Source organism: Neolamprologus brichardi, chromosome 23 (assembly GCF_056152115.1).
Source record: "Neolamprologus brichardi isolate AB-2024 chromosome 23, ASM5615211v1, whole genome shotgun sequence".
In the NCBI taxonomy this organism is placed as follows: Eukaryota; Metazoa; Chordata; class Actinopteri; order Cichliformes; family Cichlidae; genus Neolamprologus; species Neolamprologus brichardi.
In genome coordinates, this window is record NC_142125.1 from 11,505,491 (window position 1) to 11,528,131 (window position 22,641).

General features: G+C 42.7%; 1 protein-coding gene across 1 annotated transcript in view; it reads left to right on the forward strand.

The window, feature by feature from the left end:
* The first annotated feature begins 20,796 nt into the window (after positions 1-20,796).
* Positions 20,797-22,641, forward strand: part of lingo3a (leucine rich repeat and Ig domain containing 3a) — a 31,176-nt gene continuing 29,331 nt past the window's right edge. Inside the window, exon 1 of the mRNA XM_006790347.3 lies at positions 20,797-21,310. The gene's annotated coding sequence lies outside the window, so the exon portion shown is untranslated. The remainder of the gene's footprint in view (positions 21,311-22,641) is intronic.

Sequence of the window (22,641 nt, forward strand, 5' to 3'; positions counted from 1 at the left end):
TTTTTTCTTTTGAACTTTACTTTGTTTCACATTTACTCACTAATACGTTTCCTTTTCACTCGCTCGTTACTTTAATGGCAAAGTGCCACTTGATTAGGGGCAACCACCAAAACTACAATAGTCTCAGAATGAGTTGAAATATTTCCTTTTGCAACATTGCATCGTCACCGTGACCTTTTCACAGGGGGGAATTTAAAGAACATCTTGTGCCCATCTCTCAGATATCAACAACTCCTGGAATAAGAACAGAGCAGCGGAACAAGAAGGACAGTCTAGGATGGACATGTGGGTCTTGGTGGCCCGTGGGGATGATTCTCATTGTTGTTATATGTACATATACCCTCCTTTTTTAACACTATAGTAATCTATCTAGTGAGAATGAGATGATAGAAAATGACAGTGTGATAATCACCACCTGAATCTCCACCTCCGTTTCGCACCATTGTTGAGCTGTTCTGTAATTTTGTTGTTTTCATTCACTCTCACAGCTCTCACAGCTCATTTTCAGAAGGTGATACGTCTGTGCTGTGCTCACAGCTCGTATCTACTGTTCCCAAGTGGCCATAAATAACAAAAAAAAAAAAAACAAGCAGTATGTGCTCTGTGTTTGAGTAAATATGCTTACTTGCACTACACCACTGCAGCGGGGAGATCTGGCGTCGGCAGGTGAGGTGAATGACAACAGCAAGTTAAAGATATCAAGTAACATGAGACACAATTGTTTTAGATCCCAGCGTACAGAACATAATCTGGCCTTTCAATGCTTCTAAAACAAACGGCTTAATTTAAGAGATACTGCGACACCCTGGGGAGGGACGCACACATACACACCTTAATCCCAGGTGTGGAAACCATTTAAAGCCCTGCTGTCTGATCTGTATGCTTAGATCTGCTTGACGCTGCCATTCTTTTTTAGATGGAAAGGAAAACCAACTGTTTCTTTGATTTGATGTTTTGATTGTGATATTCGTTTCCCGTTTTGAATGCCAGACGTCTACATGCTCTAGCCTTCATCAGCAGAGTGCTTTCAGGCTGTAAACAGCTTGAGATTCTCCAAAATGCCCCACTTTCCTATTCCCACAGAATACAATCTGTGGCAGCAAAGGGACTAATACGCTCCAATTACCAGCTGTCCAATTAACCCACATTTCCGTGCTTTTTCTTGTTCTTCAGGTGAAAACAGTTCGTGTTGACTCCGTATTGATGATGCTGGTCGCAGAAGTAGGACAGATAAATAAAAGGACGGTTAAAGCTTTTGCTGCCGGAAGCTGAACATCCACCGCAGATGATTTTTGCTGGATCTTAGGAAAAATACTATTCATTATGCGGTTAGATAACCCGATGTATCATGGAGAAATTACACGTTGCTTCTCCTAGATGTCGAGGCAGTTCTGGGATGATGTTCTCTGCGGTTTGCTTTCTGCTGTCGTTTTGTTTGTCATTATGTTTTCCCCCGCAGCTCAGCGTAGTCCTGTGCTTTTGAGAATGTGCCAGGCACAGCTGAGTGACAGCGCTGATAACATGCAGAGTGAATGTTAAGCTTCCTCTTAGTCACAGTGAGACCTTTCTCTCCCGCTCTCACACACACACGCAGCTAGAGCAAGCCAAATCCTAAACATCCTTGATGTGGCCAGTGGCACAAATAAGATTTGTCGTCTTTTCACACAGAATTGTGCTCCTTGTTCACTGTATGCATTTATTTCCACCCACACACGGACACGCATGTTTCATGGCTGCTGCATGACTAACTGTAGCATGCTGGAGAACTTCCATCAGGAGTTCAGCTAATTACAAATGGCCTTTCAATATCGGAGTTATTGGAGATTTTCGTGATCGTAAAGCCTAGCCTTGTTTTAGATCCAAAACATAGATCTGTAGATGTGTGTGTGTGATCTAAGTGCTATATGAATGTATCCTTTCACTCCGAGACCTCCCGAGGCTGTTGTTGGTGTTGATGATATCTGCGACTGGAGAAGCAACAGGAAATTAAACCAAGAGGCAAGACCTTAGATTCTCAACATCGAGGTTGAAACAACTCAAAGAGCCGAAGGCTACAATCTCCACGTATTCCACTGGTGTGTGTGTGTGTGTGTGTGTGTGTGTGTGTGTATATATATATATATATATATATATATATTTCTCTGGAGACTCCAGCATTTAATGGCCTTTCATTTCTCCTCACCTTGGCTGTCTGGCCACTGTTTTTTTTCTTGACACTATGCCTCCCATCCATCAGATGGTTTGTCAGCTGTTTGATTGATCTGACTGTGATGGGCCATTAGGACCAACAGCCCATTTGGTGTCTCCAGGAACAAACTGACAGCCACTGCCTCGAATTTCAAGATTTTGTGGTAAAAACGACAGAAGTGAGCATGTCACACAGAAAAAGACTAAAGCCTACAGAGTGAGCTGATACTTGTTAGGGCTGAGGGTGAGCTTTTAAAATCCTGCCCTTAGAGAGAGAAAGAAAGAAGGGAGAGAGAGATGAAGCGATGGAGTCAGAGTAGCTTTGCAGCATTAGGAGCAGACAGAGAACTTGGCAACTGTAGATGTGCTACTTTGCTACAGTCTGCTTACATAACACAAAAAGCATGAAGTGAGTAGCCAGAGGCACGCAAGCACAACTGATGAACTGCCGGGCAGGGAGCGCTCCTCTGAAACCTGGAGGCACCAAAGCACAGGCCATTTGACAGGTCTAAAAATAAGGTGAGAACAATGTGGTGACACAGAGTGAACGGGAACAATGGAAAAACCTTTTTTATCTTTTCGCCCACCTCTCTGAAATATATTAAGAAACTGAAAGTACACCAAACCACTCTAGTTTGTCACGGCATCCTGTTCCATTGGGCTTTAAGTGACTGCATAACTTTTGATTATGCCACCCTCCAAATCCTCTTTTGGTGAACTTGCTATCGCTCCCACTCACTTTCTGACTTTCAAAGCGATTTTTATCTAAGCTGTGTGCATCGCAGCACTCGGCTTAACTCAACCGGCCACCCATCCTAATCGGCTCTCTGGCCTGAGCGCTAACAAGCAGCAGTCAGCAAGAAATATCAGCCTGTCATGGATATTTTCCTCCTGCAGTTGACCACTGGTGCCATAATGTGCCTATAAAATGCAAATATGAAAGAAGTATTTATCCTGTTGTTCCAGACGTGCCGCTTGGAGCTAAATATACATAATCAGCTGGAGCAGTGCAATGTGAAAGTCACGAACGGTGCAACAGAGGCTGAAGGGAGAACGTGATATCTCTTCCTTCTTAAAGTAATTTTAAGAATCCAATTTGTGAAATCTACACTTACCGATAAGATTTTTTTTCTACTCTGCCAAAGCCGAAGCATTGAAAACGTCTCCTTTTGTGCACATCTAATTGGTTTTTATTGTATCTACCCTGGTTCGTTTGCTCGTATGATCTGTAGCGATTTGAATTCTTCTTGTCTGAGCTGTTAAAGCTGGCTGGAAACCACAGTAAAAGAGAAGCATAACCCCAGAGCTTTCTAATCCACCCACGATCCTCTGCTCTGCTTCAATCTGCATACGATGTGGGAGGCTATTGTGTGAACTCGCTGATCTAATGCCACATTAAATATGGGAAGCGTATGCACGCGCCTCACACACATTATCGTTCGATAAAAGTACCTGAACCGTATTCTAGGCCTAAAGCGATGAGCACAGATAGAGATGTGTCACTTCTTTTCGCTGCCTGCAGTTCATCTGCATTTAAAGATTTCTCGACAAACAGGAAATCAGAAGCTTTTGTTGTTGCATACGCGAGGCCAGAAGATGAGGATACTCTGGGGATGTTGATGTGCTATAATTTGGTTTGGGGACAATATTTGCTTGCTTATATTTGCATGCTTATCTCAATAAGCATAAATAAATGCCATGGAAAGCTCAGAAGAGCCTTTATAAGCAACCGCTGCCTCCAGATATTTACAAGCAGTGTTGATGTCCAATTTTCAGTGTGCAATTTTTATGTCACACTTGACCTCACGCATTTAAATATGAGTCAGAGAAATGCTGAGAGGGCAGACCTGTGCTTTGTCCTTTGACCTGTTTATCCCCCTGTGCTAAGCATATGGATGATTTCTAACTTACTGCTCAGCATCACTTTGACCGAGCTCCCATAATCCCTGCTGACACATTCTGCAGGATGCTGCATTTTATGCAAGTTATTTTTGTGTTGGCAAAGAAGTTGCAGAGAATGACATCACATCTGCAGCTGATTTTCTGAAAGAGAAGCACAAGCTTAAAACGATGCCCGATTCTCTTCATAATAATCTACATTTAGCTCACGAGTTTTCACCATGATTCACTTGCAGTGTTATATACTGAATCTATATATTTTTGTCGGCTTATCCTTCTGCCTGCTGGAGTTAAGCAGTTTAAAGTCTCTCACTCTTTGGGTGTTTTCTTTTTCCTCCTTTTTCTTAGTAAAGGTGGAAATGAGCCACAGCAGAGCGAGGCTCAGTAATCCTGCCCTCTATGCCTTCCAGCCACATACTCTTTATTTACTCCTGACAGCTTCAAATTGAAACCGTGATCACATTTTCCACACCGCTCCTCAGCAACGCTCACTTTTAGAGCCGACTTTCCACAAGGGAAGAGAGTTTTTTTGTTCTCTTCTTCTCTTGCCTTCGCCTCCTGATATCTCTCTTTTCCTCTGACTTGCTCGCTGCCTGCGGGGCTCATCAATAGCTGACCCTGACATTGTTTTATTTTCTACGAGTCCTCCAGCCTCGTCTCTCTTGGCGGACAGGACAGTCCATTTGTTAAGACTGAAGACAAAACAAACACAGCGGACTTGAGATTGGATTAGGAGAGAGGAGGTGGATTAATCACGGCCGGCGTGTTTCTCTGTGTGACGGCTACAGACAGTTTTGTCATTACCTTCAGATAAGACCGGAGCAAAGGCTTCTCCCTGCTGAATAAATAAAGCTATTTGTCTGAGTTCTCTTTGAAAAAAAAAAAAGCTCGTCTGCACACTTCAGATGATGGAGAGTAGATTTAACCAATATAATCTTCCGGGAAGAAGCAAATTCAACGATTTATGCAAGTTACTGTAGACGTATTTGGCAAAAATCCACACTCACATACTCTCAGTGCGACCTTTTAAATTTAATTTCAGTGGCACGGCTGCAGAACTTAACTCTGCCAAAGCAGGTACTGTAAGGCACCAGTGCTGACAGTGAGAGTGGATAATACATTAAATCTATAGACTGGAACAGATGGCTCTGTCTGAACACGTGGAGTAACACACACACATGCTTACACACTTAAATGGCACACTAGCATCTCAATCTAAAAAGGAGCTAAAAAGTAATCAATACCTCCCTGGCCTTTGTGTACTCACTGTTAAATTCACAACAGATTGCCTCCAAACACACACACCTAAATGTCAGCTGCGTCCTTGCTCTTACAGGGATAACAGAAAACCCACCCATAGCCCGGAGCTAGGAAGCGTATACATGGGGTGCTTGTGACAGTCCGGCACTTTGTTTGAATTCTGGCTTTGTGCCCGGACACGGTGTGCCGTGATGTTGTGGGCAGCAGATTGAGAGCTTGGTTGGACTTTACATTGCTCATTAGCTGCCCCAGTGGAACACAGGCCACAGAGCGAGGATAAGGATGAGATTTCTCTCCTGCACGTACGCTCGGCATGTCCCCACATGCGTCACCGTGAAGCTGTCTTTGAGAAAGATGCTCAATAGCCACTACCTGCAGTCAACCCTGACCTCTGACCTTCCAGGGTGAGCACAGGAGAAGCTTTCCTTTTACTTCCTTTCTCATCATCACATAAAACGCCTGATCCAGAATAGAGGAAACAAATCTAATGCGCTCCTTTATCTCCTGCTGTTAAGTGAACATTAAGGAATTATTTTTTCAGCAAAACAGATGGCAGCTCTAACTTTGCATGTATGCCAGAGAACCTGCCAAAGCCAATGTAAAATATCAGAAATGTAAAGATGTAGTTTAAGTTTGTGTCAGATATGACCCAAAGGAGGATTATTGAATGAAAATGCAAAATGAGACGTAGCTGTGGGCGTGGCATAAATAAGAAATAAGCGGTTTCTAATAAGCTCAGTGTGCATGATTTGGGTCTAAGAAAAAGAAATCGATTTAACATCTTTTCTCACAGCGGGTAGGGTGGACGGAGTCTGCTGGGGCTAGAGGTGGCGATTGTAATTATGATGTGTATTCAACTGCAGAGGTGCAGTCAGTGTAAAGCCTTGTGTCTTTTCTATCAGCAGGAGCTGATGATGCAAATAGCAATACAGCAGAAAAAAAACATTTCAGGGGAACCAATCATCACAATTTCACATCATTAAAAACATCGGAGGTTGCCATGTTGGATTTATAGGAGCTGTATGGAGCCTCGGCGGGCACAGTGGGAAAACACAGCTAGCCAACACTTAATTTGCATTCAGTGTTTCTTCCACTAACTGCAGTGTTTAATATTCAGTCGCTGTGGGCTGCAAACCTTTAAGTTAAAGGTGCGGGCTTTAGTCACCACAGGCAAGATAATCATTGTTTCGTGCATTCACTGCAAAATGATCTGCATGCCAAACCAAAAAAGAACTGATTAATGGCGACTAGTGGTGACTGTACCTCATATCTGTTGTCATTTCCTCTGTGCATATGAAACACATCAGTCACTCTGAGCAGCTGAGCTTTGTGGGTCCAAGTACTGAAGCTATGTTTTAGTCCACATTCTGCATAAACACCTCCTCACCCCATGCTTCTCTTTTCTTAGCGAAGGAGATGAAGACGAGACATACGGAGAGAGGAACGGAGGCAACGTGATCATCATGTTTTGGCGTGTCAGAGGTGTTACGCTAATAGCAGCGCATCCAATCATCGAGCTGCCATAGGATCAACGCTTGTGTAACATGGCTGAAGACTGATTTTGTCCTTCAAGGGTAAAAACACCTGTGCATCCATGATCATAGCTAGCTTCCTCTCTCCTCATTCCTCTCTCCTGCTGATGCGGGTGAGGAGCTGAGTCATCCTTTAAGGTGGCAGACTGAGATTGATTTCAGGGTCACAGACAGGAGGATGGAGAACACAGGAGGCGTGGAATGCCAAACATCAGAAAAGCCCAAGGAACGCCGTCGAAAGGAGCTTCCCTCAAAACCAAGGCCGACATCATCTATATCTTGCTGCCATGGCAACATAAACACCTTGGATACCTGTTTCCGCAACTGCTAAAATTTTACACCGGCCTAATCTAATAAAATATTGAATACACACTGAAACCGAAACCGATAACACTGCAACACTGCATACAGTACTGTATGCTGCTTCTAAATAATAACATGCAGTGTAACTTAATTGACTGATGCTGCTCTACATGACGGATGTACAGTGTCATTCCCCAAGTGTTGCAAGCGATTTTAACATGGCTGCAAACTAACAATGCTTCCAGATGGACTTTGGCTCCAGTCTTTTGATTAAATAGAATCTACGATATTATACCTTTGCAGTAATCTGAGTCTGTTTTCATACAGACAAATGTCTCCACTGTCTGCTCAGACTTATGTGTGTGTGTGAGCAAGAGATGAGAGCGCAAGAAGGATGATGATGACCTCGAGCTGCCAGTCCGTCACAGCGCTGGACAAATGTTTTTTGACATCTTATAATTAAGTATAAGTCAGTGCGCTGTTTGCTCAGGCTGTTTAATCTGTTGCTTCGCTGGTCTTAACGTTCCTGTGATTACTTCATGTTCCTTCGGCCCTCTCTGCTGCAGCCGCCCTCTTTACTCGCTCGCATTTCTGCAGAGCTCAGCTTTACTGAGATCTGTGACTGATTTTCACCTGCACCGTCCTTTGCTGCCTCAGCTCGTTCTGTGCTAAAAGCTTTCATTTGATGGATGATCTCAGCTGTTGCGTGCTATCCTTGAGCTGCCACCGAGTTCTGTGTACTGTTTAATTTCATTTATGTTACTGTCGCCTGCAACACCGAGGCCTTTCATCGCTGTTTTTCTAATCAGGATGAGAAAATACTTTATTCTCTGTGACTCCCTCCTTCCTAACACTGCAGTGTTGTACTTCTCTTGTTGTCTTACACACACACACACACACACACACACACACACACACACACACACCTACACACACACACACACACACACACACACACACACACAAAAAAACCCTCCCCACTTAAAATTAAACATTAATTTAACTTTATGACTGCACTATAAATAATTACTGTGATTTAATTAGCTAACCTAGCAGGGGAATTTGCACTCGTCTACAGGGTTTGGTTTAGCCCTGATTTAATTAATGAATTCATTCACAGCCTGAGCTGGAATCATATAGTACGAGCAACATTCACGCACACATACACAGACCTGCTACTTTCTTTTTTTTCTCTTTTTGCCAGGGAACAATCAATTATTTAACACTTCATTGAAGCTGCCTGCATGGCTCTGGATCTGTCAAGCTCAGCTCCCTGTCTCACAGCCAGCTACACAGACTCGTGCACTTATGCAGAAAAGCATAAATACAATATTTGCATGTCTGCATTTAATGAGAAATCTGCCACTAACACGCTCTTCTCTCCCTGCTGTTGCTGTGGGTGTTTCTATGCCCTGTTTGTCACTGACGCTGGCGGGAAGCTGCCGGATTTTCTTTTTTTCCCCATGTGAAGCAGTGATGCGTGCACAGTTTGGGGAGCTGTTCCAGAGCGCTTTTTGGAGGCGCTGACCCTCAACACTAAAAGGTTAGGGTCTCTTTAGTTCAGAGGTAACTTCACACTGCGATTGACACTGACCCAGAAACACTCCGAGCCTGCACTCAGTTCCATCTCACTATTTTTATCTGTTTTATGTAGTAATAAAACAAAACGTGAGGAGGTCAGACTTCATTCTTGAAGGTTTGTGACTAACTGGGTTAGGCAGATGTCTCATAAAGACGGATTTCTTGTAAATGCTACATAGTTTGATTTTTGTCCTTGAATCTGACTACAATATAAATACACTGCTTAAAAAACTTACAGGAACACTTGTCAGTGCGAGTGGTCACTGATCTGGTCAGTGACAGAGGGCGTTGTTAATCAGTTTCACCTGCTTTGGTGTTTATTACATTAACAACAGCTGCACTAGAGGGGCATCAATGCGATAACCATAACAAAACTGGACAAATAAAGACGAGGAGGCCACTGACATTTACTTCTCCTCATCTTTTCAGACTGTTTTTCACTAGTTTTGGATTTAGCTGTAGGATCAGTGTCATTAGTGGTAGCATTAGGCCAAACCTGGATCCTACAGAGATTGCACTGGTAGTTCAACTCCTCCAGGATGGCCTGTCAATGCTATTGACAGAAGGTTTGCTGTGTCTCCCAGCACTGTCTCAGGAGCATGGAGGATATTCCAGGAGACAGGCATTTATTCTAGGAGAGCTAGACAGGGCCGTAGAAGACCCTTAACTTATTAGCAGAACCGGTATCTGCTCCTCTGTGCAAGGAAGAACAGCATGAGCATTACCAGAGCTGCAAAAGGACTTCCAGCAGATCTTTGGTGTGTACATAAGACGCAGAGACCACTGCACCCTGACTGCTAGGTATCAGGATGAAATCCTTGGACCCACTGTCAAACCCTACGCTGCTGCAGTGGGTCCTGTTCCTCCTCCTGCGCGGCAATGCACGGCCTTATATGGTGAGAGTTTGCAGGCAGTTCCTGGAGGATGAAGGAATTGATACTATTGACTGGCCCCCATGCTTGTCTGACCTAAATCCAATTGAAGACCTCTGGGACATTATGTTTCAGGCTATCCAATGCTGCCATGTTGCACCTCAGACTGTCCCATAGCTTATTGATCTGATCCAGATTTGGACAGGACACCATCCGTCGTCTCATTAGGAGCAACCTGTAATGTGGTCAGGCAATTGTACAAGCACGTGGTGGCCATACAAACTTCTGAGTACCTTTTTTTTTTGGGGTTGCTGCAGTGAAATTTCAGCAACATGGACTAGACTGCCGCAACCTCTTTTCTTCCTTAAAAGTAAAATTTCTCTCTAGAGAATAACAATTCTTCCTTCACCTTCCTTTGCCTTGTTTTGCACTCTTTATAATGTCTCTGTGAAACCTGCAGTAGTGAAACGTTCCTTCGTTTGGTTGGGATCAATTTCAGCCTTGAATATAAATTTAAGATTATAAGCAGTTCTAAAGTTTTTTTTCCCCATCATAACAGACATAATAAGAGGTTTTTAAATAAAATGAAAAGAAATATGTGCCGCAAGAGAGGACTGTGATCAGCATCTCAGGCCCGGCCCTCATTAAAGATCTTGACTTTTAAATAGAACAGAATTAAACAAGCATCATTGTCTGGATCAGGCATGAAAGTCGCCTTTGTTCTCACCCAGCACAATACAAACATCTTCAGATGAGATAAAAGCGTCACGATTAAACACAACAGTTTGTGCATTCACACCATATTAGTGACTTGTAGGATAAAAGAACCTTTGCAGAGCTTTTTCTTTAAAAGGGTTGTTCTTTAGCATCACCCTAAAGGGCGAAACTTAAGCTCATGGTGGAGGAGATGTTTCGTGTGATTAATAATTAACAGGGCTTTCCTGTCTCGACCCAGAGCCGCACTGTAAAGGTCATTTGGTGGCCGACTATCTTCCCTGCTGTCAGCTTTTTTCTTTCCACCAAAGTCAAGTACCCATACTGAGATATTAAAACCAAGGACGCTCTCCATCCATTTTCCCTCCAATACCTTCGGTTTCTGAATTCAGTGCAGTCCCTGGCTTGCTTTCCTACACTGTAAATCCATATTATTTGTGTGTGCTGGTTTATGAGGTGAATAAGACCATTTTTTTCAACTTAGAATTCTGATTAAAATAATCAGAGCAATCATTATTTTCATGGAAAAGCCCCACTAATGTCATGTCATTGTGATATTTGATTAAATATCTAGAAATTACTGGTGTGAAATGAAAAATGTGGGGGGAATAAAAGCCCTGCAGGGGTTTCTGTATTTAAAGGAACCCAATCAGAGAGCACTTCTTTAATGTAGTCTCTTTTGTGGGAGGTTAGTTTTAAAGAAAGTCCTTGACCCATTGTCCAAGACCTCCAGTTACGCCTACATCCGGAAGCTGCTGCAGGAGTGCATGAATTTGCATCCGATTAAAAGTCAGTTTTATGAGTATTAGCTCCAGTCGCTTTAGTATGAATGAGGTGAGATGGTTAAAAATCCAAATACCTTCGTCTGTTTTGAAATCTTAGAAAATGATACCATCTAGGTATGAAAGCTATGAGATTTTCACGTAGTTTTACTTTTGACAGTTGTAACACACAGATTTTAGTTCTGAGCAACCGTTCCAGCTGTGCACAAACAAGCATTTTAAAATGTAATTTATTAGACAAAAGCATTAAATGCATAAGTGTAAAAATACTCAGGGGAAGCTGTGCTGCAGGTCTGCAGGTCAGTTTGCTGCGAATTTCTTTCCTGTTTTAAGTAAAACCTTAAGAAAAAAAGTGGTTCTTCAGTAAACAGCAGCAGGGACTGACTGACCTCAAACTTTTAACAACAGAACCGGTAAGCATAAAGTAACTCTCCAGAAGTCCGGCCACATAGGATTTTAGAGCCCACATACTAAATATGCTTAAACGCCGCCCCCACCTTCCCCCTTCAAAAGTGGATGATGTATCTCATGGGGTTTGTCCTAGTATACACAAAAGACACTTTCTGAAGTAAACGAGGTTGGACTGACCAGTTTTTCTAATTGCTGTAACCAGTGAAAGTGCTGTATTTTGTACTGATTATACAATTTTACACCACGGTAAAGGTAAAAATGTACGTAGCACAAAAAACTACTTCAGGTTTTGCAGTGATGTCAGATGTCTTTACAAAAGCCAGGGCAGGGGCAGGGGCAGGGATAGCTCAGTAAGTAGCTATCCCTGCCCCATGATCATGGCCCCATGATCGGAAGGTCGGGGGTTCGATTCCCATGAACAGCTACCCTGAGGGACCCCTGAGCAACGTACCGTCCCTACACACTGCTCCCCGGGCGCCCAATGGCTGCCCACCGCTTCACTGAGTGAATGGGTTAAATGCAGAGAGGAATTTCCCCACGGGGATCAATAAAGTACACTTTCTTTCTTTCAAAATCTTGCACATAACGAGCCGCAGCTGCTGATATTTCCTTCCACCGGAGAATGACCCATCAAAACTCTGCTTTAAAAGCACCTCCAGAGGTCAAAAACTCCACAAGATTCCTTTTAAGATGATCTTGTACTGCACCGAAAGTGAAGGAAGACGAAATCTCTCCTTAATCGCCGGTTATTCTCTGTGGAGGCAGTTAAGCTTCATACCTTTCTACTTCTGGCTGCAATAATTTGCAAAGCAATATGACATAATGCAAGAAGTCAGAAGCTGCTTGAGGCCCACAGTCACTGCAGTCCTGCTTAGATATACACAGAAACTGTGCAATCATACACACACACACACACACACACACACACACACACACACACACACACACGGGCACGCTCACTCACACTCTCACTTGTCTCTGTATTTACTGTAGTAAATATGGTCTCCTGCCCACATCCAAAGGGAAGTCTGTGTGTGTTGGTAGTCTCCAGAGTTCCTCCAAGCTGTCTCCTCTTCCTCCTTGCTGCTTCCCTCAGAGTCCCCATGGGTGCTGTTTATTTTCTCGTAGTCTGTCTATACTTTATTTACTCCTCCGTCCTTCACTCACTCCCCAAAGGTCAGCCTTTAGGGAGAAGCAAATGCCTCCGATGCGCCTCCTCCTCTTTCTGCTCACACATTTTTTCCCTTTGGGTTTTCAGGCTCCCTCAAGACCTTTATCCCTCCATCCTTTCCCATACTCCTCTTCTCTCTCATGAGACCACCGCTAATCCAGAGCTCTACCTTCTCTCCATTACTTTATTTTTCTAACTGCTTCAGCTGAGCTCTGCTGAGTCACCAACCTTTGTCTGAGCCTGCGGTTGTGGGACTGTCCAGCCTACGCACACGCAAACATTGAAGCACCAACATATTACTCATCCTGCCTCTGCCTGGCTACAGCACGGATATCCTTACTTCTATTCATCACATCAGATTATAAAGAAGAGTTCATAAGCTTGCTTGCATAGACCAACTGCAGAAAGCCATGGTGGAAATAAGATGGGTCAGGCTACAGGTCAAAGATGATGACACAACTTAATGTTAGCACTTAATAAATGTATTCTCACTGTATTTCATGCCATTATGCTTGAAGCTTGTACACAAGAAATCCACGTCTGGCTCTGACTTGTATTCTGTAGCACAACATGTTGCACACGCAGCATTTCCCATCATTTTTTGTCCTGTGTGTCTATTCCGACTGCAGGTGAAACAGATTAGAAAGCTGAAGACTGTTGACCTGTGCAGGGTGTACCCTCCCTCTCGCCCTATAACAGCTGGGATGGGCTCCAGCCCCCAGCAGTTAGGAAAATGGATGGATGGAACCTACAGCTCACATCCCCCAGCCGGAGGCTTTTTCTGTCATTTTGTCCGTGTGTTTTTGTGGCTTCATGCTGATGGTGCGATGAATGTGCTGGCTGCCTGAATGTGTCTGCATTGTTAGCGAAGTACACGTGCCACCTCTGAGCTCACCTCACAAGCAGGAAGCCCATAGCAGAGAGACAAGCTGAGCAGCAACGATTACTCACGCAGCCTTTTTCACATCTAACACTGTGCCTTCGTGGCTACTCATACTCACCTTCACACACACACACACACGGAGTTACTGTGTGCGGCGTGGTTACTCTTCTCGTCAGTTTCACGCAGGAAGCAGGTACGTTGATCTCAGCTCGAAAAGCCTGCAGAACAAACTTCCAACACTCACATGGACTCACTCACTTAATGACATAGATTAATTAACAAAGATCCACTTCTCGTCTCGTGTGGCGTATTGCGGCACAAATGCAGTTTTCTGCCTGATCTTCTTACCCACTCAGAGGTTATAGGACTCTGTAGAAAGACACAAAATCCTGCTCTGAGCTTTTGGGCTTTTTGCTAATGTGTTTACCAGCCTCTTTAAAGTGTTTCTCAGGTTATCATGAAAATTGTATTGACATTCATGGTTCCCAGAGGAAGAAGCCTTTCGACTGTTCTAATCTGACATTCATGAGGATGAATGGTAAAATCCTTTTGCTGATTGTTTAATCTGTCTATTTATAGAGAATAAATGGCCTGACCTTCAAAGACCCAACAACTCCCAGTTGGAAGGAAACAACAGAACAAGGACAGACCCACCCAGAGCTGAGACTAAGCAGCAGAACAAAAAGGCATCACGTGACACTTTTTTGCCAATCGGCTGGTGGATCTCAGAGGAGAGCTCCCAATCATTTAGCACAAAGTCAGTCATCAAAAACAAGTCTAAAGCACGACGAGCACCAGGACCTGACATTATGTACCCCTGCTGGCCAAAGAAGAAATCAGTGGTTAACAACAGACCCTCACCCAAATGGTCAATTCTCACGCCTGCGCTTTGGCTCTCAGGCATTACTGTACGCATTCCTTACTACAGTTTCTATCAAACTGTCATCATCCTGGCTGAGTCAATGCACATATGGACTTGTGTTTGTCTGGTTCCAGATGTAAAAGTCACAGAATGAACCTGCTTAGCTCGAGTTACCTGTTCACATAGTTTATTTAAAAGCTCCGGGACCTTACTAGCTAAAACTCTGCACACTGAAAACATATCACACGTCTGTATTTTGGAAAAACTTTGAGGAATTTTGTACATCTCAGCTGTGTTATTGAAGCTCACTGAAAACTAGAAAGACGCCAAGCATTAAATTAAATTTCACCATCATCAACCTGCCTGCACGCACACGGCGACAGAGAAGAGCTGTGTAGCTCATAACTCACAACTCTGTCTGTGTGACGATATATGTCGCTGAATGAAAATCACTTGCCGCTGTCGCAGGCTTTCCTCTCTTAGTAATTCTTTTTTCTGAATAGGCCTTTTGATCCTTTCATGTTTTATTTGGGGCATAAATGCATATATTCAACATTTTTGGGGTTGGGGCTGTCTCTCATCATCCCCTGTATCACCTTTATATAGGTATGAATAGATATTCATACCTATATATATTTATATGTATAAAAACACAACTACTTACGTAGTTATGAGTTGTTTCTTATGGCCATATCAATGTTGATTTTACTATGTTGGGAGGTAAATGAGGATTAAATACCTTCATCTTTATAAGCAGCAGTTGTTAAAGTGTGTATGACGGTTGTTGTGAATCTTTTAAAAAAATATTACAAATTGTCATTTTATGGATTGTTTGCCTCTACAGGATGAACTGGTACGCGATAGCCTTGGCAAGAAAAGGCAAAGGGTGATGAGGAGGAAGAGGAAATATTGTGGAAGCCTGGGGCTCTCCATGGGATATATTACTGGAAAATAGATGTAGCAACTTATAACTAACTTCTGTCGGTGCTGTGCTTTTTTGGAAACCAAATTTCCCAGAGGAACCCACCCGAGGGATTAATAAAGTTTTATCTTATCTTATCTTATCTTATCTTATCTTATCTTATCTTATCTTATCTTATCTTATCTTATCTTATCTTATCTTATCTTATCTTATCTTATCTTATCTTATCAGGGTGAGTAGGTATACTGTCAGAAACATAGTGAAATGACTGGGAAATGTGCAGAAGTTCCCACTGATGGGATTCACCATTCAAAAAAAACACGAGAACAGCAAAGCTAGGATGATTCTGGGCTTCAGGGTTTAGACAGACAACTAACCAGATGTATATGGGGTTAACGAGGAGCAGGAGAGGGCAGCTGGGATAGAGTGATGGCTGAATATTGCAAAGTATCAGAGGCCAGTATTGTACACCATTAGCTTGTTGTTTCCCTGTGCTAGTTTTAATTAGATCTAACAAAAGTGGATAGTGAGTCAGCTAATGGCCTTGACCCAAGGTGAGCTGAACTGCAGAGAGAAATAAAGCCTTAGTAAATACAGACTGTTTCTTTTTAGTTTGTATAAACAACAAGGTTGAAATAGCATGAAAGTAATTTTAAGACTGATGTTATTAGCTACATATTCTGTCTTTGTCTCTTTCAGTTATGGTCGATAACTGTTTGAAAAAGGAGGTTTTCACAGCACTCTGAAGTCCTGTGAGACGTTAAATACACCCTTACTTCAGGAATTAAGGGGGAAACTAGCAGCCAAGTGCTGCTGATCAAATGCACTTGAAGTGTGAGCACCTCTACAAAAGCAGAGGTTTTAACAGTCTGCAGGTCTGAACTATTCAGGTGTGTTAACAGTTAACAGTTAGCAATGACGCTAAAGGAGCCACTTTTGGCGCCCATCAATCTGAAAAGGGTTATAAGGCCATTAATCACAAATATAAAACATTCAAGGCTGTTGTCCTCCAACGTCAGACCGTGCAATGTTAAGAGAAACTGCAAAATACCCCTATAGGTCTCAGTTAACATATTCAATGTTAAACTTCGTGACAGCAAAATTAGAAAAAGATGTTGGTCCATAATGCTCAAAACCTAACACAGCATACAAGCACAAGCACCCCATCAACTGGAATCACCGACGATGGTCTGAGAACAATGAATAAATAAACAATGTAAACAATGGGAACAATATAAATAAATAAAATGAGTGTGTCTGATACAGGAATAAACTGTAAATGTGGTTTCTTACATCCATTTTTTTTTTTCAGAAAAGCGTGAAGTAAAACTAATGAGACACTTCTATTACGTCGTAGCTCTCCTTGGGGACCTTATTACCGTATATAAATGTAATGCATTTCTGTGACTGAGTGGCATATTTTGGATCTCGGGAACATGGCTGTGATTGTATGACTTTATTTTCGTTGCAATTGAGCCCTTCACACACGCATAGAGAAAATAAGGGTAAGCAGTCCTTTCAGTTTGACAAATGAGTATAAAGTCCTAGAGCTGATGTACAGCCGCTTCAGCCTGCACAGAAGGCAGGTGCATTGCATTCATGTTTTATGTATAACATATTTATCAACACTCGCCCCCTCAATACTTTTGTACTGCAAAAACTGTTAAAAATATTCTGCCAGAAAAGCCCTTGATACCCATAGAGCAGACTTAATTTTACCAGGTATGGTGATCGTTGCTCTGCTGCGATTATGGCGAAGCTTTCAGAGGTCACCGTACTACAGGCTACTGCAGTTCAGAAGTTTGGATTTAAAAATGCAACAAGCAGTATTATATATACATCCAGTATTTGTGTGGAGAGCGTCAGCATGCATAGTCCACACATGCAGAGAGAAATCAGCACAGGAAAGGCCCATCGTGTGCGTCTAAGACAGCAAAGCAGACTGCAGATGGGATGAAACGTAGCACAGCTGCCATTTTCACCTGGATATGACACTCCATGACTGCCTCAGGCTTAGATTTATTCCCTGCTAAAACGCAGCAGTGAAGTGTAAAAGATGTGTGAGGATGCCCGAAGGAAGACCGCAAGACTTCCAGCTCTTGTTGGCATTTGAGCCGATTTAGGAATTCTAGCATTTGAGTTAGGGATGAGTATAGTGGGATAGCTGCAGTCCAGCCTGAAAACTGTAGATGTGCAGCCTCTCTTAGTTCAGATCCACAACATATGGTAATGTTATATTGTTAAGAATTCCCCGTGATGCATTTTGTTTTGCACATCAGGAGACTGCACGGAGATCACGGTCCACTTAACATCGACGGATCCTCTGCGGAAGTCGTCAAGAGCACCAACTTGGTGTTCGCCTGGCGGACAGCCTCTCCCGGTCCCTGAATACCAGCTCCATAACTAAGAAGTCCCAACAGCGTCTCTACTTCCTGCAGAAGCTGAGAAAAAAACATCTCCCAACACCCATTCTCACCACAGAGGGACTATCAAGAGCTTCATGAGCAGCTGCATCGCTGCCTGGTATGGTAACTGCACCATATCAGATCGCAATACCCTACAACGGATAGTGAGAACAGCTCAGAAGATCATTGGAGCCTCTCTTCCCTCCATCACAGACACTTATCGCTTAAAAAAGAACAAAAATAATTTTGAATTAATATCAGTAGAATAAAGTAGAATAAAGGACAAAAACAACTATCTGGAGTGCTGCCCATCTTCATCTTACACTGGGGTACCTTCTGGTGCAAGTAAAAAAAGATTTTCTTTGTCATTTCTTTTCAGAGATGAAAAACATCATCTAAGATTTAAAGAGCACGAGCTTCATTCTGCACTCAGCATGGACTGAAAATTCAAGCTCTGTTGTAGTTTCAGCCACCTGGCACACCATCCCTCTCCCTTCAGTCTCACTGTAGAACAACAGTGTAGCAGCTGTTGCTCAGTTAGGCTGGGCTGGTGGTTGGCTAGAGTTTATGATTTAATGTGCTGCTCATTTGTTTTCTCCTGGAACAACATACTAAACCCCAAATTGCTTCCCTTTGTTCCTACATGGAGACCTCTGCTCTCTGATGGTTGTCATTTTGGGAATACAGGAAGCTGAACTGGAACAGGATAGTTGAGGACCAACATGGATTTAACACTTATTTACCAGGTCTATTTATAAACTGTAAGAGAGCCAGAGAGTTAGTTCCCCATTTTCAGAAACTCAGGATCTAATTGAACAAACAGACATAATTTTAAATATAGGAATTATTTGTTAGTCTTGAATTCAGTTAGTGACTGAAGTCTAGATCCCATGGACACCAAATACTGTTTCCTCCTGCACTGCCAGGCCTTTACAGCAGCTACCTTAGTTACTGCTTGATTGCGTGTCTTTCTACTGTATTTTATATTTAATAACTGAAAAGCTGCTCTCTCAGCTCCACGTTAGGTTGGGGATTGAAGAACATCACTTTTCTTCGCCTTGAGAAACTCTTGGGTTGCATTTGCTTTATGCTTTGGGTCTTTATTTTTTGCACTGTGTCAGATAGTTTTACAGCGTTTATTTGAATCTGAGCAGAGAGTACAGCATGGTACACTTCACATTTCATCTTACTACTATTATCACATCATCACTCCATTAAATGGCTGCCTTCTGATGTACCTGGGGTTCTGTTAGATCTCAGAAAAACTGCTTTTATTACTAGACATCTTGGACATGGAATAATTTACAGAAAGACCGAAATTTAAACATGCCTCTATCCATTGGTGAATTTAGAAGCATAATGAGGAATGCAGTGAAAGATTTGTGGATGTTTCTTTTGACAAATCACTTAATGATTTAGCATTTTATGTTATGGGTATTTTTATATTGTGTTTTAAGCTGTGGTTTTATATTTTATATTGCATTTGTAGCATTTTTAGACGCTTTAGGTTGTGTGGCTGCAACCTCAGTCAGGGCTATCTCGTAAAAGATAATGTGATCTCAGTGGGACTTCCTGGCAAAATAAAGGTAATAATAATAATAAACAGTAGTGGCTATACATCCTTATAGTATAATATTGGCTCCAGCAATGATATGTTATTGCTTTTCATGTTTCTCTCCTTGCCCAGACTTTTCTATTCCCATCATTCTAGTACAAGATTTTTATGTATGTTCAGAAACCTGCAGGCTCTTTTAGATGTCTCCTGGCAAAGTGTAATGGGACCTCCCTGAGTGTAGCTAGTGGTTTGTATTTCATTGTTCTCTGTATTTGAAAAACACTTTTGCAGAACTTTTAGTAAATTATAGAGCTTGACAATGATACACTCGTCTCCTCAGCAGTGATCTTATCTTGGTCTGATAATTGTCAACTATGGAAAAAATTCTGTCTTCATCCACTTTACCTCCTTTGGTTTTTGAGTCTTTTGGTGTTGCTCAGCTCGCCATTCCTTCTTTTTACGAATGAACTAAATTATTGATTTGGCCCTCCTAAAGCCTTTTGTATCTCTGGTAACTTCTTGTTCTTGTCAAATTCAGAAATTACAACGAAAAACTGTAAAATACAAACTCGACACTTTAACTTCAGATATGATTTCTGCTTCATTTGTCATGAAATAAAAAGGGAATGGGTCTCATCCGGCCATGAAACTGCAATCAATGGTCCAATAAATAATGTGCCTCAAAAATGGGAGCCTGTGTATAAAAACTACTGTAATTTTCAAACATTTAATGCACAGTTGTTGTAATAATTAAAGATGAAAACCTGCACTTCAACCACTTCGTGTCTATTTGATTTAAAATCGATTACAGGGCCAAACAAATATAGAACTAGCTGTAGATGCAAGGACGGCCTGTACAAAAACCACTTGTCTTTGCAGATCTCTACAACTCTGCAGAGTTTTACTGTCCTTCGGCTCATTGTTTTGGCTTTATGGTCAGAAATATTTTCTGCTTTCATTCATTCTCACTGCTAGTTTCAAGTAGCAGCTCTAGCAACTGTTTACAAGTAGGCTCTGGTAAATCCACTGCAGAACACCTGCCTACTGTTTAATGAGAGACCCCTGGCAAGGTGGTGGAGGACAAAAACGGAGCTAAAAGTAGAATTTTTATAGATATTTCTATTAGCTGGGCGGAAATAGCCTACAGTAAATTAGATGTTGTTTACTACATCATAAGAAGTTTAGGGTATTGCCGAGGAAAGCGAGAATATAGTTTAAATACATGAAAATAAAATAAATAAATAAAAATCTTAATCAAACACAAACTGAATAAATCAAATAGTAAAATATTGTAGTAGAAACGAATAATTTTGAAATGTGCTGAAATGTATTTCATCATTCATACATTTTAATTCAGCTGAGGTGGGCTGAATTTCTAAGCAGCTGACTCTTTTCCGTTTTTATACACGGAACGTGAATGCAGCGCAAAACTGCCCGAGTACGAGAGCGAGAGAGAGAGAGTGCAGATGAGCCCCAATGATCAGAAGCCGGGTCTTCTTTCAAACACACACACTCATACACACACTTCGCTCTACATCCCTCACACACAAATGCCAGCACACTCACACAAACGCGATCCAGTAACCACAGCTCCATCAGTCCATCCCGCTCGCCGCTGCTAGTGGCTGCCTTCGCCGACGCGCAGAGCTGTGGCAGGAGCTCCTGCTGGCTCTGTAGCACAAAGCAGAGGTGAAGGGGAATCGGGGGACTCCATTTGGGAGGCGAAAGATAATTCCGCGGCATTGCTGGGAGGAGCAGAGAACGGTGAGGGAAGGTGAGTGAATGCACTTCGGTCCAGCTGCTGCTGCTGCTGCGGGAAGAGGAGGAGGAAGAAGAAGCCCAGCATCTGGAGAAGCTGGAGGACCAACACTGTAACATCATCCTGCACAGACTCGGAGGAGACGGCCAGCGGAGACCAGGGTACCTCCAGGCTCAGATGTGGAGGGAGAGCCGGTCAACTTGTACTCCTGGGTGAGTCAAGTGCCCATCTTTTCTCGCAATCAAACAAACACTTTTCCATACTCCTCTGTGATCCATTAATGTGCCACAAAACGAGACCGTGCACATGGCGTTTATCATTTGTGTCCCTCTTCTTTGCTGCATGTGTCTTTCACTCGTTCTTCCACTTTGCTATATTCAACTCTCACCTTAACAGACAACCTGATGAGCCCAAGGCTGCGCCTGTAATCATCCACACATCCCATCCCCTCAGACACTTCTCACTCTGTTATGTGATTGATTTGCTCTCTAACTCAGTTGGACATCAGGTCTCATTATCTCGTGCTTTTCTATTGTCAACCTCGGGATGGTGTGCTAGTGCAACCATGCAAGCAGAGCCACTGTGTGTGTATGTGTGTGTCATTGGTTACCATTTGTCAATTAGGTTTTGATGATCTAAACGAGGGAAGGGGGGAGGCAGTCTTTGATCGATCCCTGCAGTTGTCTCGGTGTGAGAGGCTCGGTGCCTGTCCTCCGCCTGGCATGTCTTAAACCCTCTGTCGGTGTTTGCTCAGCCCTCTCCCAGCTCTGTTTTTACTGCGCCTCTGCTCTGTTCTTAGTGCAGTCTCTGGAAGACGGATGATTATTTTAGGAAAATTCTGAATATAGTTTTGCTTTAATCTCTTTCTTCCTCTGGTCCAACAGTGCTTGCATACATACTGTAACTGGCTGCTTTGTTGCTGAAATTGCACATTTGATGTGTTTCTGTTTTTAAGATAGTACACGAGGGAATTGTAATTCCTGTGAGTTTGATCATCTGAGTATTTTGGGGGTCACTTGTTGACAAAGGAGGATAATGAGATGCAACAAAGGTCCCTGAAAGTACTCGAGTCCAAGTCTGTCGGACTACCCTGTTTTTATACCGTGACATTCACATCTCTCAGCCACAGGCTGAAAGGGCCAGTCTCAGACTGACTGACATTGATTCAGTCAGTCTGAGACTGGCCCTTTCAACGATTTTTAACCGTAGTGTCCCTGCATGCTTGCCCCAGGTAATCGGTCACCGTTAAACCAATAAGAGGCGGGTAGAGAGCCGCAGAGTCGGTAATTTCACCAACATTCAAATGAAAATCCTTTCAAACACCATGTTTCCTCTTTTCATGCGCTGTGACTGAAGAATTATGTTTGGCGTCCTGCAGTCGGGTGCCTTAGCTTTTGTTCAGTCACTGGCTGCTTTCGACCTGTTGAAGTGTCCTTGGACACTGGGTTCATACAGTAAGGGTCACATTGCAAATGCTTAATCTGCTTAAGGTACTGTAGGTGCAGTTCCTTTAACATCTTACATTCTTATTAATCCCAGGATT